Source organism: Narcine bancroftii, chromosome 14, assembly GCF_036971445.1.
Source record: "Narcine bancroftii isolate sNarBan1 chromosome 14, sNarBan1.hap1, whole genome shotgun sequence".
NCBI classification, from domain to species: domain Eukaryota; kingdom Metazoa; phylum Chordata; class Chondrichthyes; order Torpediniformes; family Narcinidae; genus Narcine; species Narcine bancroftii.
The window spans coordinates 61659562-61676722 of NC_091482.1; the positions used below are offsets into that span (position 1 = coordinate 61659562).

The 17161-nt window shown below is 41.8% G+C and overlaps 1 protein-coding gene across 4 annotated transcripts in view; it reads right to left on the reverse strand.

The window, feature by feature from the left end:
• The window catches only part of tipin (timeless interacting protein), a 36214-nt gene extending 19331 nt beyond the window's left edge, over positions 1-16883 (reverse strand). Inside the window, exon 1 of one of the 4 annotated variants that reach the window (XM_069911316.1) lies at positions 16846-16883. The gene's annotated coding sequence lies outside the window, so the exon portion shown is untranslated. Of the gene's footprint in view, positions 1-392; positions 471-6130; positions 6271-16845 lie in introns of those variants that run through there. The other 3 variants (XM_069911314.1, XM_069911313.1, XM_069911315.1) reach the window with 3 other exon arrangements.
• Between the last annotated feature and the right edge of the window lie 278 nt (positions 16884-17161).

Here is a 17161-nt window from a genome sequence, read left to right on the forward strand (position 1 = left end):
AGGAAACAGTCCCTTTCACTCACTGCTGATCAAGCATCCTTTTCAATACTACACTCACTCCTCCTGCTTCATTCTCATCGACTCCCCCAGACGCTACCATTCACCTACATAGCAGAACCATTTGTAGTGGCCAATCCAGACATCTTTTGGATGTGGGACAAAACTAGAATATCCAGGGAAAACCCATGAAGTCACAGGAAGAATGTGGAAACTCCATTCAGACAGGATGAAAGTCAAGATTGGACCCAGGTAAAAAAAGAGCTCAATAAACATAAAATACAGGAAGAGAAAGTTACAGAGAAGAGACAAAAGATGGGACCCAAAAGAGAAAAAGTAAGAATAACAGAGAAAAGGGAAGAAGGAAAATCATTGGAGAAGAAAGAAGGCCTTACCTGCACGTCGGAGCAGAGAGCCACCATGGAGGGGAGCGGCTGATCTCCAGTGTTGGTGAGTCCCCAGAGGAGCGGTGTCCTCCCGACCGGCGGACTCCAAAAATGGCTCTCAGAGCCAAGAAGAGGTGGGCAACTGCGCATGCGCGAAGAGTTGTGCGTGCACAAGTAAAAGATGAGGTCAATGCCAACAGGAGGGGGACTCAGCAGAGGAGCAGCCAGCTGAGAGACGCCCAGATTTGGGGCATTCAGCTGGGGGAAGCAAACAAGAAAGGAGAAAAGAAGAATGGTGAGAAAGAGAATGAAGGGCAGGAAGAGGATGAGCAGCAACAGGGCGACCGGCAGGGGGACGACCTGCGGCAGGAGGCCCAACAACAGGAGGCCCAGCAACAGGAGGCCCAGCAACAGGAGGCCCAGCAACAGGAGGCCCAGCAACAGGAGGCCCAGCAACAGGAGGCCCAGCAACAGGAGGCCCAGCAACAGGAGGGCCAACAACAGGAGGCCCAACAACAGGAGGCCCAACAAGGATACAGAAGCAGCTCACCAGAGAAGGATGAAGATATACAGATACAGAGAAGAGAAGAAGACGACACAGACATAGATACAGACACAGAATAAGAGGAGGAAGAAGACCAAAAATTTCAAAGGAAAGAAGAAGGTAAAATAGAAGGACAAAGTTTAGATAAAGCCTTTTTTGAAGAACAAATGAGGTCATTAAAAGAATGGTCATCATTTGGAGGATGCACAAAAAAGATTTGTTAAGATAGCTCTAGCCGTAGCAAAAAAATGTATTATGTCAACCTGGAAATTGGAAGATAATTTGAAAATACAACAATGGTATATAGAAATGAATAAATGTATTCCATTAGAAAAAATAACATAAGAAATAATATTGAAATATTCGAACAAATATGGGAGCCTTACATTAAATACAATAGCGAAAACCTACCGGGGACAATCATTACCTAAGTTGATGGAAGGAGAAGGAAAGAAAAGAATGGACTCAGTAGAATTTCTGGTGTATTTTTGTTGAGTGACAACATTGTCTGACTGGTTTAATGTATCCTAGATTGTATACCTTAAATGGATGGGGGGGGGGGGATGGGGGGGGGGGGATGGGGGGGGTGGGTTGGGAGGAGGGAGAGGGGGGGAGAAAATATCACTGTATATGTGAGAAAAGGAAAAAGTGTGTATCATGGCTAATGTGATTTATGGTGTGAAAAATAAAAAAATTTTTAAAAAAAGAATGGTCATCATTAGAATTTAGTTCAATCAAAAGAAAAATGAAAAGAGCTGAAGACAGAATGCAAAGCTTAGAGTTGGTCATGACTGAAATAGGGAAAAGAGTAGAAAATGTGGAGGAACGAGAAGCTGCTGTAGAAATGGAGATAAATGATTTGAGGGAAGTTGGAAGAGAGCGAGAAAAAAATTAAATAGACACAAGATTTATTGTCACAAAAAATTGACGTATTGGAAAACTACAGTAGGCGAAACAAAATAAAAATAGTTGGCCTGAAAGAAGGTAAAGAAGGGTCAGATATGAATGAATTTATAAAAGGATGGATCCTGAAGGTGCTGGGAATAACAGACTCACATGAAGAAATAGAAATCGAAAGGGTGCATAGAGCACTAGTACCGAATCTGCCATCACATCACTGTGTTTATTCAAGAGGATAATGTTTGTGTTTGGTTCATAGTGTGAAAAATGTTTTAAAAAACTGAGATCCATATTGGTAAAATTTCTAAGACATACAAGAGAAAACATACTGGAGCAGGCAAGAAAGAAGGTTAGAGAAGACAATAAGCCGTTGGAATATAAGGGAGAAAAATTTTTTTTTTTACCTGGATGTAAGCTTCGAATTTTTAAAGAAGAGGAAGGAATTCAACACGGCTAAAACAATCTTATGGAAGAAAGGGTGTAACTTTATATCAAGACATCCAGAGGTACTCAAAGTATTCATTCCTGGGGAACGAAATAGACTGTTCTCGGACCCAAAGAAGACCCAAGAATTTGCTGAACATTTGCAGGACAAGAGAAGAGAGGAGGAGGAGTGACAAAAAGGATGACCGGCAAGAAAATATACAAAAATAGATTTAAAGATGGATAAGAGAAGGGAAAAAAAGAGAGAGAGCATTGTTATAAGTATAGGAAAATAGTGTTCTCTTGGGGGGGGCTGGGGGGGGTAGAATAAGGGTCACTGCGAAATCGGTTGACGCTTGCGAGTAAGTTTGCAAAACGAATGAAAAGGGGAGTTGTGGTTGCCGTCAAAGGACAGGAGGCAATCTAAGGAGGGGAGGTTCATTTGTGGTTCAAGGGTTATTGCTTCTGGGGATTGTTGGGGTATTTCATGTCTTAAATGCGTTGTCATATATTGAGATTAAAAAGGAAAACTTAAAAAACAGTAATGGAAAAAAGGGATGGAGGTGGTGAAAAGGCGGAAAAGAAGTGAAAATAAAGATATAAGATGGCCACGTTGGACTAAATGACTATAAACATTAATGGAATATAAAACCAAGTTTCAATGCATCCCCTTGGGGAAAAAAAAATCACGTATAATTTAAAAGACAAAGTTACATTGATTGGGGAAACCTGGGAACCATATTTGGAACATAACAGAAAGAGCAGGCCTCGGACCACCACCACGTAAAATGATAAGAAGATAAACATGATCAGAGTTAATGTGAATAAGTAGACGATACGTCTTTTTTGTTTGTATTGCTTTTGTATAAAAATATTGTTTTATTGTATTTTATATGTCCAATATTTGCTGTTTTTGGAGGGAGGTGGGAAGGGGGGAGGGATGGGAAGGAAAAAAAGAGAAAATGTCACTGTGAATATTTAAAGAGATGCATCTGTAAATATATTGGTTGATATGGTTCATAGTGCGATAAATAAAAGAATCACAAAAAAAAAGATTGGACCCAGGTCTCTGCAGCTCTACTCATTGTGTGCCTGCACAGTCTATGGCTCATGCTACCCACATTTGCTTACTCAAAATAATCAGTGATGTCAATTATTCTAACAACTGTTCAGGGGATATTTAATAAAAATATATAAAATTAAGAAGGGCTTTAATACTAAAAGTAAGGAGAAACTGTTTCTACTGTCTGGAGAATCAGTGACCAGAGAAAAGCAGAACAAGAAGAGATAAAGTGTGATGAATAATTATACAGCAAATTGACGTAACCTTGAGTGATAACTGAGTGGGCAAATTCAACAATTTTACTAGGGGAACTGGAAACGCTGTATAAAAACAAAAGAGTGTTCCTTCAGAGAGCAGGAACAGGCATGAGAAGACATCAGATTATCTGAATTTTTCTCATTGCTTTCCAATCAGTTCTGCCACTCCATTCTCAACACACTCTTCAATCGTCCCTGTCACACATTGCTCTGACAACCCCCCCCCCAACACACACCCCCACTGCTGCCCTGACATGCCCCCTCCCAAACATACTGAGCCAAGGAACAGAAAGTGAGGAATGACTGAGAAAGGGAAGTTGTTTGGGGCTCTGTGGAAGCAGAGCTAGGGAAAAGGAGTCAGAGGAAAAGGGAAGAGAGAGAAAGACACACATAGCTCTGAGAAAGGAAACATAGGAATAGGTGGGTGAGGACTAACAAAAACCAAAGAACCCATCCTGTTGTAGGGTGTCCAAATGGAATATGAGGTGCTGTTCCTCCAATTTGCAGGTGGTCTCATGTCTGGAAGAGCGCGAGACCATGGACAGTCATGTAGGCAAAGGAATGGGGTGGGGAATTGAAATGAGTGGTCACTGGGAGATCCACTCTTATTGCAGAGGACAGAGCCGAGGTGCTCAACAAAGCAATCTCCCAGTCTGCGTCGTCTCTAGAGGAGACCACAACCGGAGCATCAGATGCTGTAGATGTCCCCTATGGAATCACAAGTGAAGTGCTGCTTCACATGGAAGGACCCTGTTTGGGGCTCTGAAGCTGAAAAACACAGACAGGGGTGGGGCGGCTGTTGGTGACTCAGGGCGAGGAACCCACGAAGGCTGCAGCTCACTGCAGTCAAGGGGCTCACACCAGGCTGTGAATTGCTGGAGATGGCTCGAGACTGATGAAGGAGAACTGGGTATCAGAACTGGGATGCAAGAGAATGCCAAGGTTGCTGGAGGCTTCCTGATTGTGTCAGAGGTTTGGATCCGGAGCTCAGGTTGCCGATGGTTTGGACTGGGGGCTGCGTGACTCCATGAGCACTGGAGGCAAATTTTATGGTCACTCCATGACTCGGGGGGGGGGGGGGGGGAAACACACACTCTATTTTGCTTCTCTTTCTCTGATTGTATAGGGCACTAGGCGCAGCTGATAATGATTCTTTGTCTACCTTATGGCAGACTAAAGGAAATTTTGTGCAATTTTACTTTTTGTTTTATTGCATGACAATAAAATAATTATGGCGGAAAAGGTGTGGGTGCAAGTGGAGCAGCACTTGCAGACACAGGGGTAGGTGCCAAGGGCAACTGGTGAGAAGGAAGGAGTGGACAAGGGAGTGGTTCCTGCAGAATGCAGACAGGGAGGAGCCATGAAGATGTATCTGATGATGGGATCACACAGTAGGTGGTAGAAATGGCAGAGGATGGTATGTTGGATGAAAAGATCTGGAGCTCAGGTTGCCGATGGTTTGGACTGGGGGCTGCACGAGAACAAGGGAAATCCTGTTCTTGTTGAACGTGGAAGTAGAGGTGGAGGAGGCCAGGGCAGATGTGCAGGTTATGCAGGGTATGTAGGCAAGGGCCGAGTTGATGGTGGTAGAATGGAAGCCATATTGTTTGAAGAAGGAGGACATCTCTGATGTTCTTGCATGGAAGACTTCATCCTTGGAGCAAATGAGGCAGACGAATTGAGGAAAAAGAATCATTACAGGGGACAGGGTGTGAAGAGGTACAATTGAGGTAGCTGTGGGAGTAGGAGATTCTGTTGGAGAGTTTGTCTCCGGGGATGGAGACAGAGAAATTGAGAGTTGCTAGAGATGGACCAAGTTAATTTGTGAGGGTGAACTTTAACAGCAAAGTGGATGAAATCGAAAAGCTCATCATGGGAGCATGAGGCAAAACTAATGTCAATGTAGCAGAGGAAGCTTTGAGGAGCCCAGGTCCAGTCCCTCCCTACTTCCATCCAGGATATGCCCTCCATTACTTCCAACTTCCAGTTCCTGAACTCAACCACCTCATCCTTACTATGGGCATCCAATCACTATCACATCTCCGTCTGCCAAAGGCCTCATACCCCTTTGTTTTTTATCTGGACAAATAGATCCACCACCACCCTCCTCCAGCTGGCAGAACTTGTCATCACCCTCAATAACTTCCTTTAACTCATTCCCCCCTTCCCTCCCACCCCACATTCTCCCAGCGCAATCCCTCCCACGTTGCCCCAGCCCCAGCCTCATCCCCCCCCACGCTCCCCCCCTCCCACCCTCCCCCCCTCCCACCCTCCCCCCCCTCCCACGCTCCCCCCCTCCCACGCTCCCCCCCTCCCACGCTCCCCCCCTCCCACGCTCCCCCCCCCCACGCTCCCCCCCTCCCACGCTCCCCCCCTCCCACGCTCCCCCCCTCCCACGCTCCCCCCCTCCCACGCTCCCCCCCTCCCACGCTCCCCCCCTCCCACGCTCCCCCCCTCCCACGCTGCCCCCCAGCCCCATCCCTCCCATATTTCCTCCCCCTCCACTCCCCAGCGCCATCAATCTCACATTCCCCTCCAAGCCCCACGCTGCCATCACCACCTTTGCCAGCTCGCCGCGGCCTTTAACAGATCTTTAAAAAACAATGGAAATAAATATAAAATACGTTTTTTAGCGACTGGGAACCCCAAACACTTCAGGCCCCGACACCTCCCCACGCTCGGCACGAAAGCGCGCGTTCCACGCCCCAACCAATCAGAAACCTGGCTTTCCCGTTTGACCAATCAGCAATTGGGTCTTACTCGATAGCAAAACGTAACCAATCAAAGCTTCGGAGCATGTCTGGGGAAACATCCAATCAGGTTGAACGTTACATAACCGATTCAGCAGTGCGTCTCCTATCCCTCAGGTCGACGCAAACGTGTGGGAACTTTGATTCAGTTTCAACCGGACCTTGCAGCTTATTTATTGATGTTATTCATTACCCGTGGGCTTTATTTTCACCTTTCTATTTCCTGTGACTGTGTAAATTCCGTCAAGTTACTTCACAAGTCGTTTAGACATACGGTCTTTTGCTGTTTCTCAGATCTGGATCTGGATCATTTGTTCTCTATAGATGCTGCCTGACCTGCTGAGTATTTCCAGCATTCTTCGTTTATATTTAGGTTAACAGAGCTGGGACTTTTCTTTCTGGAGCAGAGAGGTGACAATAGAGGTCTACAAGATTCTGAGGGACAGCCAGTGCCTATTTCCCCAGGGCTGAATTTGCAAACACCACAGGACATCTGCACAAAGTGAAGGGAAGAAAGCTGAGGGGAGGCATCAGGGGTATGGTTTTTTTTAAAACCTAGAGAGTGGTGGGTGCCTGGAATGCCTTGCCAGGGATGGTGGTGGAGGCTGAAACATTAGGGACATTTAAGAGACTCTTAAATGCATGAAAGGGAGTCGCGTGACGGAGTAGTGGCCGGTAGGGTAAAACCAGCCCTCTCCAGAAAAAAAAGTCAAGAAAAGACAAAGCTTAGCAAATATAAAGTATAAGAAATAGAAGATAAAGTTGCAGAGTAGAGAAAGAAGATGGCACCCAAGAAGGAAAAGTTAAAACAATGGGGGGAAAAAAGAAGAAAAGTCACCAGAAAAGAAAGAAGAAGGCCTTACCTGCACGAAGGAACAGGGAGCCGTGGTGGCGAAGAGCACCTGATCTCCAAGGTTGGTGCCGGCCCGCGGAGTCGCGACCCCCTGACCAGTGGACTGCAAAAATGGCTCTCTGAGCCAAACAAAAGTACGCAGTGTGCAATCAAAGGTAAAAGGAAACACAGACGGGAGGGGGGGCTCAGCCGAGGAGCGGGCAACCACGGCGCGACCAGCTGAGGGACACCCGACACCAGGGCTCTCAGCTGGAAGATGAGGAAGGCGGCAGGAGAGGGAGTGAGGAACCAGGCGAGGAAGAAAGTCGACGAGGTGAAGGGCAAGAGGAGCAGCAGCAGGAGGCCCGACAGATGAGCAGCTCAGGAGGGGAGGATCAACAAGAAGAGGCTCGACAAAGTGATACAAGCAACTTATCAGGAGAATCAGAAGAGACACAGATACAAAGAAGAGAAGAAGACACAAACACAAGTACAGACACAGAAGAAGAGGAAGAAGAAGACCAAGATCTTCACAGAGAAATAGAAGGTAAAACAGATGGACAGAATATAGATAAAGCTTTTTTTTTTTGAAGAACAAATGAGAGCATTAAAAGAATAGTTGTCATTAGAATTTAGTGCAATTAAAAGAAAAATGAAAAGAACAGAAGATAAAATGCAAAGTTTATAACAGGTCATGACAGAAATAGGGAAAAGAGTAGAAAATGTGGAAGAATGAGAAACGGCTGTAGAAATGGAAGTAAATAACTTAAGAGGAAAATTGGAAGAAAGTGACAAAAAAATTAAAGAGACACAAGAATTGTTAGCTCAGAAAATTGTTATGTTGGAAACTTATAGTAGGCAAAACAACATAAAGATAGTGGGCCTGAAGGAGGGTGAAGAAGGGCAGACATGAAGGAATTTATAATTCTTTAATGAACTAAAGAGAATAATAAGGAAATTCTTGTGGAAAGGGGGGAAACCGAGGGTAGCATTAGATAAATTAACAGAGAGGTACAACCAAGGTGGTTTGTAGTTACCAAACTTTAAAAATTATTATAGAGCCACACAATTGGTATTTATCAGACTTTTACCAGACAAGGGGAAAACCAGTCTGAACTAAGATAGAACTTAAAAAAAAAACTAAGATAGAACTAGATAAAATAGGGGAGAGGAACATATACTTTATAAGTGGGATGAAAAGCTGGTGCAATATAAAAGCTCACCAGTATTGCAACATTTACTTAATATATGGAAGAAGATCCACTTAGAACGGAAAAAAAAGAATTACCAAATACCAAAATTGTTATTGACACAAAACCCATTAATCCCTTTTACAATAGATAACCTTTCCTTTAGAGAATGGGAGAGAAAAGGAATTAAAAGAATAGAAAATTGTTTTTTGAGAAATAATTTATTAACATTTGAACAGTTGAAGTACAAATATGGAATAACTCATGGTACAATGTTTGCATATCACCAACTGAAAGCTTTTTTAAAGGATAAATTGGGAAACAGACTGAGATTACCAGAAGGAAGCAGGTTTGAATATGTGATTACAGACACAATGATAATTAAAAGATTTATAATGAACATGTACATTAAGCTGCAAGATAAGGAAAATTATGAAATGAGCTATAAACCTAAACAAAAGTGTGAAAAGGATATAAAGTTAAAAAATGAAGCATGGGAAAAGTTATGTTCTGGAACTATGAAGAATACAATAAACACAAGGTTTATGATACAGTATAATTGGTTACACAGGTTATCACTCCTCAAAAATTAAAAGAATGGGATCTATCGTTATCAGATAGATGTTTTCGCTGTAAGAAGGAAATGGGAACAACAATACATGCAATTTGGGCATGTACGAAAGTGAATACATTTTGGGAAGATCTAAATCAGATATAAAATAAAATAAAATCACAAAAAATAACATACCAAAAAATCCAGAGATTTTTCTTTTAAGTAACAGTTTGGCGGGCAGCAGCCTCCTTTGAAGAAGACCGCAGAGCCCACCTCACTGACAAAAGGCAAAGGAGGAAAAACCCAACACCCAACCCCAACCAACCAATTTTCCCTTGCAACCGCTGCAATCGTGTCTGCCTGTCCCGCATCGGACTGGTCAGCCACAAACGAGCCTGCAGCTGACGTGGACTTTTTTACCCCCTCCATAAATCTTCGTCCGCGAAGCCAAGCCAAAGAACATAAGAAGTAATGAATTAAGAAGTAATGAATTAGGCCTCAAATTGGATAAAGCGCAAAAAAGATTCATTATGATAGACTTAGCAGTAGCAAAAAATTGTATAATGTCAACTTGGGAAAATGGAAGAAAGCCTGAGAATACAGCAATGGAAATGAATAAATGTATTCCATTGGAAAAAAATAACAAATTTAAAAATTAAAGTCAGATTATTTGAACAAATTTAGGAACCATACATGGAACATAACAGGGAGAGCTTGCCTCGGACCTCCACCCCCTAAATTGATAAGGAGACAAAACGGCTTGATCCAGTGTGTAAAAGTAGATGACGCATTTTTCTTGTTTATTTTTCATTGTGTGATGACATTGTTTAATGGTTTTATTGAATTGTATATGTTGAATATTTATTGGTTTTGGAGGGGGGAGGAAGGGTAGAGGGGAAAACAAGAGAGAAAATGCCACTGTGTATATTGAATGAGAAATGTTTGTTTATATTTTGGTTGATATGGTTCACAGTGTGAAAAATTTTATTAAAAAATGGGTGAAAGAAAAATTGTTGGTTATGAGGTAGAAAGGATTTTGTTTTTCTTTTGTAAGAATATATTGGCGGCACAACATCAAGGGCCGAAGTACCTGTATAGTGCTGTAATGTTCTATATTTTCCACAAATCTTCGGCTCTACAATAACTTTTTAAAATTTAAAAAAACAAAAATGCTTGAAACCCATAGCAGGCCAGGCAAAGTTTCACTCATTCACTTTTAGAACTGCAAGCAGGTAAGTTGTTGTTAGGTAAGGGTGGGGGAAGGAATGGCTAAACAAAGCAAATGTCATTGACATCATGGGGAAAAAAATATATAATGATTGTTAATAAATCCATCTGTATGTCAATGGAGAGAGTTGTATAGAGAGAAAGCAAGCAAAGGACCATGTAAAAACTGAAATCCGGAGCTGTAGGAAATGCCTCATCGGCTGTGTTAGTGGAGGGAGAAAATTAAGTGAATAATACACAGAGATAACCAACAGCAAAACTGACCAGTTTTGATACAAATAATGGGAACAATGGAAGTTGCCCTGTGGAAGATGTAGTTAAGAGGACATTAATAATGTGTTCATAGCCAACCATTGCCTTTAAAAGAATTTGTAGAGACAATATTGATTAAACCTTTCCAGAGCTGTAGGTATCTCACATCTCAGAAGAATTCAGGAGGGCAGAGATCACTGTTCCAGGAATGTTATAACTCTATACAACTGGTTAGACCACACTTAGAGTATTGTGTTCATTTCTGGCTAACTCATTATAGGAAGGATATGGAAACTCTATTTAGAGAGAATGCAGAGGAGATTTAGCAGAACGTTGCCTGGATTGGAGCATGTCTTATGAAGAAAGGTTGGCCAATCTGAGAATTTTCTCTTTGGCGTAATGAGGGACAACTTAATAGAGGAGTACAAGATTATGAGAGGCTTAATCAGCACCTTTTTCCCAGGGCTGCAATTGCCAGTTCCAAAGGAACTGTTTAAGGTGAGTGGAAAAGAGTTTACGGAACACGGCAGAGGTTTTTACCCAGAGTGGTGGGTGCCTCAAACGCATTGCTGGAGGTGATGTTGGGACATCAAAAGACTTAGTGGACATAAGGATGTAAGAAAAATAGAGGGTGAGGTAAGGATGGGTTAGATTGATGATGGAATATCTTTATATGGATTGCCGTGACATTGTGGTCGAAGGGACTGTGCTGCACTGTTTTATGTTCTATATGTATGCTTCATGATGAGTTCCTAACAAAGCCAAAGATTGTGGTGATATACTGGAGACGATGGTGATTTCTGTCCTAAATGAGAGGAGCCTTGACGTTTTGTTATCAAACTAACCACCTTAGGAGGTAAGATAGGTTACTGAAGAGTCCCAATATGGACAAGATGATCGTGGACTTCAGGAGGACCAGGAATGACCACCCTCCACTGCACATCAACAACTCTGTAGTGGAGAGTAAAAACACACAATGCTAGAGAAGGTTCAGCAGGACAAACTTTATAGAGCAAAGGTAAAAATACATAACTGACATTTCGTGCTTGAGCATTGTGCGTTTCTACTTCAACTATGGGTCCACAGATTTTTGTGTTTTTTTTTCTGTAGTGGAGAGAGTGGGCAGCACCAAATTCCTTGGAGTTCATTTAACTAGTGATCTTATCATGGACACACAACATCTCCTCACTTATCAGGAAGGCGCAACAGTGGCTGCAATTCCAAAGAAGACTGAAGCAGGCAAAGCTACCGGCCACCATTAGGTCAACCTTCTACAGGAGCTGTATTGAGAGCATCCTGGCCAGCTGCATCACAGTGTGGTACAGTTGCTGCAGAGATCCCTTGAATTCCTGAAAAGTGGAAATGTCTTCCTCACATTGACTATTAAATTCTTTTATTGTCATAAATGCCATCATTAGGTCAGCTTCATCTTGTATGATCTTTGTGAGAGCAGAGGTTTTAATTTCAGTCTTTTCAGGGATTGAAAATGTGTTTGTGACTGACCTCTTGGGGAAATGCTGAGAGAGTGAAACACTTATAGACCAGTTTTGTATCAGCTAAGTGATCTACCAAAACATTCTGGGTCTTTTGCCACTGTCTGTTTTTGAGAAAAGAATAATAATTACCCCAGGTATATATGAGGCAGAAACAAAATTAATAATCTTCTCTAATTTCTTCTTCTGATTGTAAAAGCTTTATGGCCCTTGATATTTACATTTGAAGTATTGCGACAGTAATAAACTGTGAAGCCTTTAAGGGACTAAGACAAGTTGAGGTCCAAAGCAGAAATTAAAATTGTCAATTCATTATGTTTCAGACATATGACAACTTATCGATTTACATAAAAAACACCTCAATTTGCCAGGATTTGGGTCCCAATCATGGACTCCTGTCATAATTTGATTACTTAGGCCGGGGTACTCTGGGGGTTTCCTATCTGTCGTCTGAGAGACAATATTCAATTCTTTACAATTTATTTGCTGGTGATCATTTTTAGTGTGAGAGGTTAGATGAGTATGGGGTTTTTTCTTTTTTTTCTTTTGTCCTTATATTTGATTTTTTTTCTACAAACTGGATTTCAGTTTTTACATGTTCCTTTGCTTGTTTTTTCTCTATACAACTCTCTCCATTGACATACAAATGGATTTATTAACAAGAGATTGGTATATTTAGATAATCACAATGTATAATCTCAATATTAGAATATGAGGTGAAATTCTCAAGGATTTTTCACTTTTTTTGTGAATTAAGACAATGTAAAATTTATATGTGACTCATATAGACCAGTGCAGTCACAGACTTTATCAAAACAGCTGTGGATGTGAATCATTCAGGGCTTTCCCCAACCAGAAGCCCTGAATGAATAATGAAATCCAGAATCTGCTGAGAGCCAGATCACAGGCATTTAAGGCTGGAGATCCAGATCGATACATGAGCAGGTGTGACCTGCGAAAAGCTATCTCTAGGACAAAGTGGAGATTCCAGGTGGAAACAACAAGGGACACCTGACAGCTGTGGCAGGACCTAAATAACCTGCTACAAAACCCATATCCGGTGAAATATCAGACAGCAAAGCTTGGCTCCCACAGGATCTCAATGCCTTCTGCACCCGATTTGACGACAGTAACATCGAAGAACCACCCCTCTGCAACCAAATGTTCCCTGATGATCCCATTCTGTCTGTATCTGAAGATGACATTCATGCTGCCTTCAGGAAAGTGAATCCAAGAAAAGCATCCAGTACAGACGGAGAACCTGACTTGAGTATTAAAAATCTGTGCCAACCAACTTATTTTCTCTTTAAAATATTTTATTGAGTTTAACGAGTAAGCCGACCAATGTTTTCACGGATATCTTCAATATCTCACTCTAGCAGGGCATGAGAATCACCTGTTTCAAATAGGTATCAATCATATCAGTGTCCATGAAGAGTGTAGTAACCTTCCTTAATAACTATCAACCAGTAGCACTCACATCAACAGTGATTAAGCGTTTTGAAAGGCTGGTGTTGAAGCATATCAGCTCCTGTCACTCCTGAGTAGTGACATGGATACATTCCAGTTCGTCTTTCTTAGCAACAGGTCTAAGGTGGATGCCAACTCACTGGCTCTACATAAAGCCCTGGAATACCTGGACAGTAAAGACGCATTCATCAGGACGCTCTTTATCGACTACAGTTTGGAATTTAACACCATCAACCCCTCAAAACTAATCAGCAAACTCCAAGACCTGGGACTGTGTAATTGGATCCTGGATTTCTTCACTTCTAGACCACAATCAGTGAGGATTGGTAAGAACATCTCCACAATCTCTATCATCACAGGGCTGTGTTCTTAGCCCCCTGCTCTTCTTACTTTACACCTACAACAATAACACCATTTACAGATTTACTGATGATCCCACGTTAGTGGGTTGTATAAAGAAAGGCGATGATTCAGCATACAGGAGGGAGATTGAAAATTTGGCTGAATGGTGCACCAACAACAACCTTGCACTGAATGTCACCAAAACTAAGGAGCAGATTGTTGACTTCAGGAAAGGAAAGCTAGAGATATACAATCCAGTGATCATTGGGGATCAGAGGTGGAGAGAGTGAACAAATTTAAGCTCTTGGGAGTCACTATCTTGGAGGATCTTTCCTGGACCCAACACACCAATGACAAGATGAAGAAAGCACGTCAATGCCTCTATTTCTTCAGGAGTTTATGAAGGTTTGGTATGACATCGGAAACCCTCTACAAATTTCTATAGAGGTGATGTGGAAGGTGTGCTGACCAGCTGCATCACTGTCTGATACGGAAACATGAATACCTCTGAGCGTAAAGCCCCCACAAAAGGTAGTGGTCGCAGCCCAGGACATTACAGGGAAAACCTTCCCCATTATTGAGTACATCTACAGGGATTGCTGCCATTAGCAGCAGAAATCATCAAAGATCCACACCACCCAGCACACTCTCTGTTCTCACTGCTGCCATCAGGAAAAAGGTATTGGTGCCACAAGACTCGCACCACCAGGTTCAGGAACAGCTGCTACCCCTCCAGACTCCTCAACAACAAAATCTTTCTTTTTACTAATTTTCCACATGGAAGAAAACATGGAATAATATACAGAAAATACAAAAGTAATATACATTGTCCTTGAATATTACAATCAAGTACTTTCAAATAAATACATTTCCAGATATTGACAGTTATATTGAGAAAGGAAATAAAAAGTTAATGCATAAAACAAAAAAAAACCTAAGATGGTGTCTTGGGTAAACTTATACCTCTCATTTTGTTCATTTTAGATTGGTCACAGTGTTTGAGCTACCGAAAGAAAATAGACACACACACCGAGAGCAGTTCAGTTTATACAAAAGTTTATTACTAATTTAAAAGCTGATTTCACACTACAATATGCAAGCCCTTTCCAACTATACTTATCAACGCTTGGACTGGTCCCAACTGCCAAAGCGAGGCAACGACTGCACACTTGTAGTAGGTTGTCAGGGCGCCGGTAGCAGCTTCTCCACCTCCCCCGACCGGGACGTTGCTCGGACTCTGGCTGTTCTTCCTTCTTGACAAGGGGTGTTCCCACCCCTCGGAGAGTCTAAACTTCAGCAGCAGGACCACAGGCTTATATACCCCAAAAACAATTAATCATGCGCCTACTCCTTCTAATATTTGTCAGTCAAAATCAAAACTGAACATTACATTCTACAATTTAGAAGATTAATTATTATGGAACCAGGATGTTATAATTTCCTGGTTTATCTCGTAGATACAAATACTTATTAAAACTTCTTGAGCAAGACAGGTTGTGACCAATTCGTCAATATCAGAGTGTTGCATTTGACAACTGCTTTCCCTGGGCCTCACAGTGGAATTCCATTTCAAAGTGTATCTTCAGATAAGTCCCCATGGCTGAGTTTAATTACATCTGCTAGTTCTGAAAGTAAGGTGACCTGCATGTGGACCCAGTGTCGTCAGTTCCACATAAGCAAAAAGCATCTGGGTACATGGTTTTAATCCTCCATTACAGATGGAAAAAAAAAGATTTTAAACCCCACCCTCAAAAAAAACCAAAAAACAACTGGTCAATCCATTCTGAGAGTAATTTTAAAGTAAGTAGAAAAGAGATTCTGAGTAAACACAAAACTCACTTGGAGAAAAATAAACTGGAAGTGGTTTGATTTTGTTTATTAGTTTGAGTCTCAATAACACAATCAATCAGGGGCTAATTTAAGGATTCTTGTACACTTTATTTTTTAATTCTCTCTGTATTGCACAGTCAGTTTGATTACATTCATAATCTGTTTACAGTTCTTTATTTGTTTACATATATAGGCTGTGTACAGTTTTTTTCCCCCTACCAAAAAGAGGTAATTCTACCTCGCCTGCAGAAAAAAGAATCTCAGGGTTGTATGTGATTTCATGAATGTACTCTAACAATAAATCTGAAATCTAGTGACTCAGCAAAGTTCCTCACACTCATTTCTCTCATTCAACAGGGCAGATGTGTTCTTTCTATTTTCATGCAGACCAACAGAAATATCTATTTTTTTTTATTTTAGGGTGTGCAACCTTCTAACTCAGCTTCATATTTTGACAAATATGTTTTATAATAAATGTTTGTACAGGTTCATTCTGATACAGGGCAGATGCTTTATATGATCTCTGAATTTCTCCCTCAGGCAGCTGTCTCTCTGCAAGGAATGTAAATTAGCATCACACACAAATATGTTCACTCTCAGTAAACCTGGCAATGCTTGCCAGAATTCCTCCCTTAGGCAGTTTGACAAACTTAACATATAAATTCTCCCTTAATGGATCTGGTTTCATTTATGAACACTATTCGTATGGATGGAGTTAGTGGGGAATAGCAAGCTCCACTAAGCAAAACCTGCTAAAAGCATGAAAATCTGGCAGGTACTACCTTGAGGAGGTGATGAAGATGCTTGATAAGGCTAGGGTAGTGGATATTATCTATGTGGACTTCCGTAAAATGTTTGACATGGTCTCTTATGGTGGACTAATCCAGAATATTAAGGACATGGGATCCATGGAGATCCAAGGAGATTTGGTGGATTAGATTCAAAATTGATTTGGCCATGGAAGGCAGAGGGGAGTGGTGGAGGGGTGTTATTTTGGATGGATGTCCTTAACCAGTGGTGTTCTTCAAGGATCAGTGCTGGAACCATTCAGATGAAAATGTAGGTGTGCTGTTCAGTAAGCTTACAAATAACATGAAAATTGGTAAAGTTGTCAAAATGTGGACGTAAGGGTCTGCATTAATGTAGATTGATCAATTTTAATTAATTTTAATTTTAAACATACAGCACTGTAACAGGCCAATTTGGCCCTATGAGTCCATGCCACCCAATTTACACCTCATTTACCTACACCCCAGGTACATTTTAAAGGGCAGAGGAAACCCGAGCCCCCAGAGAAAACTCACACAGACACAGGGAGAATAAACAAACTCCTTACCGACAATACCGGATTCGAACCTTGGTCCAGTCCTGATCGCTGACACTGTAAAGATGTTGTGCTATCCACTTTGCCAACCATGCCACTCCTGTTCACATATGCCTTGCTGCTATGTGAAAGAATTCAGAGAGCGTTATAGACATGGTAAGTGAAGTGAGAGGCCCTATGATATGTCTTTTCAGGCAAACCTCAGCTTGCTAGTTGAAAAAACACAAATGCTAGAGAAACTCAGCAGATCAAACAATGCCTTTATGGAGCAAACGTGAAGATACATCACCAACGTTTCGGGCTTGAGTCCTTCATCAAGGTGTGGGTG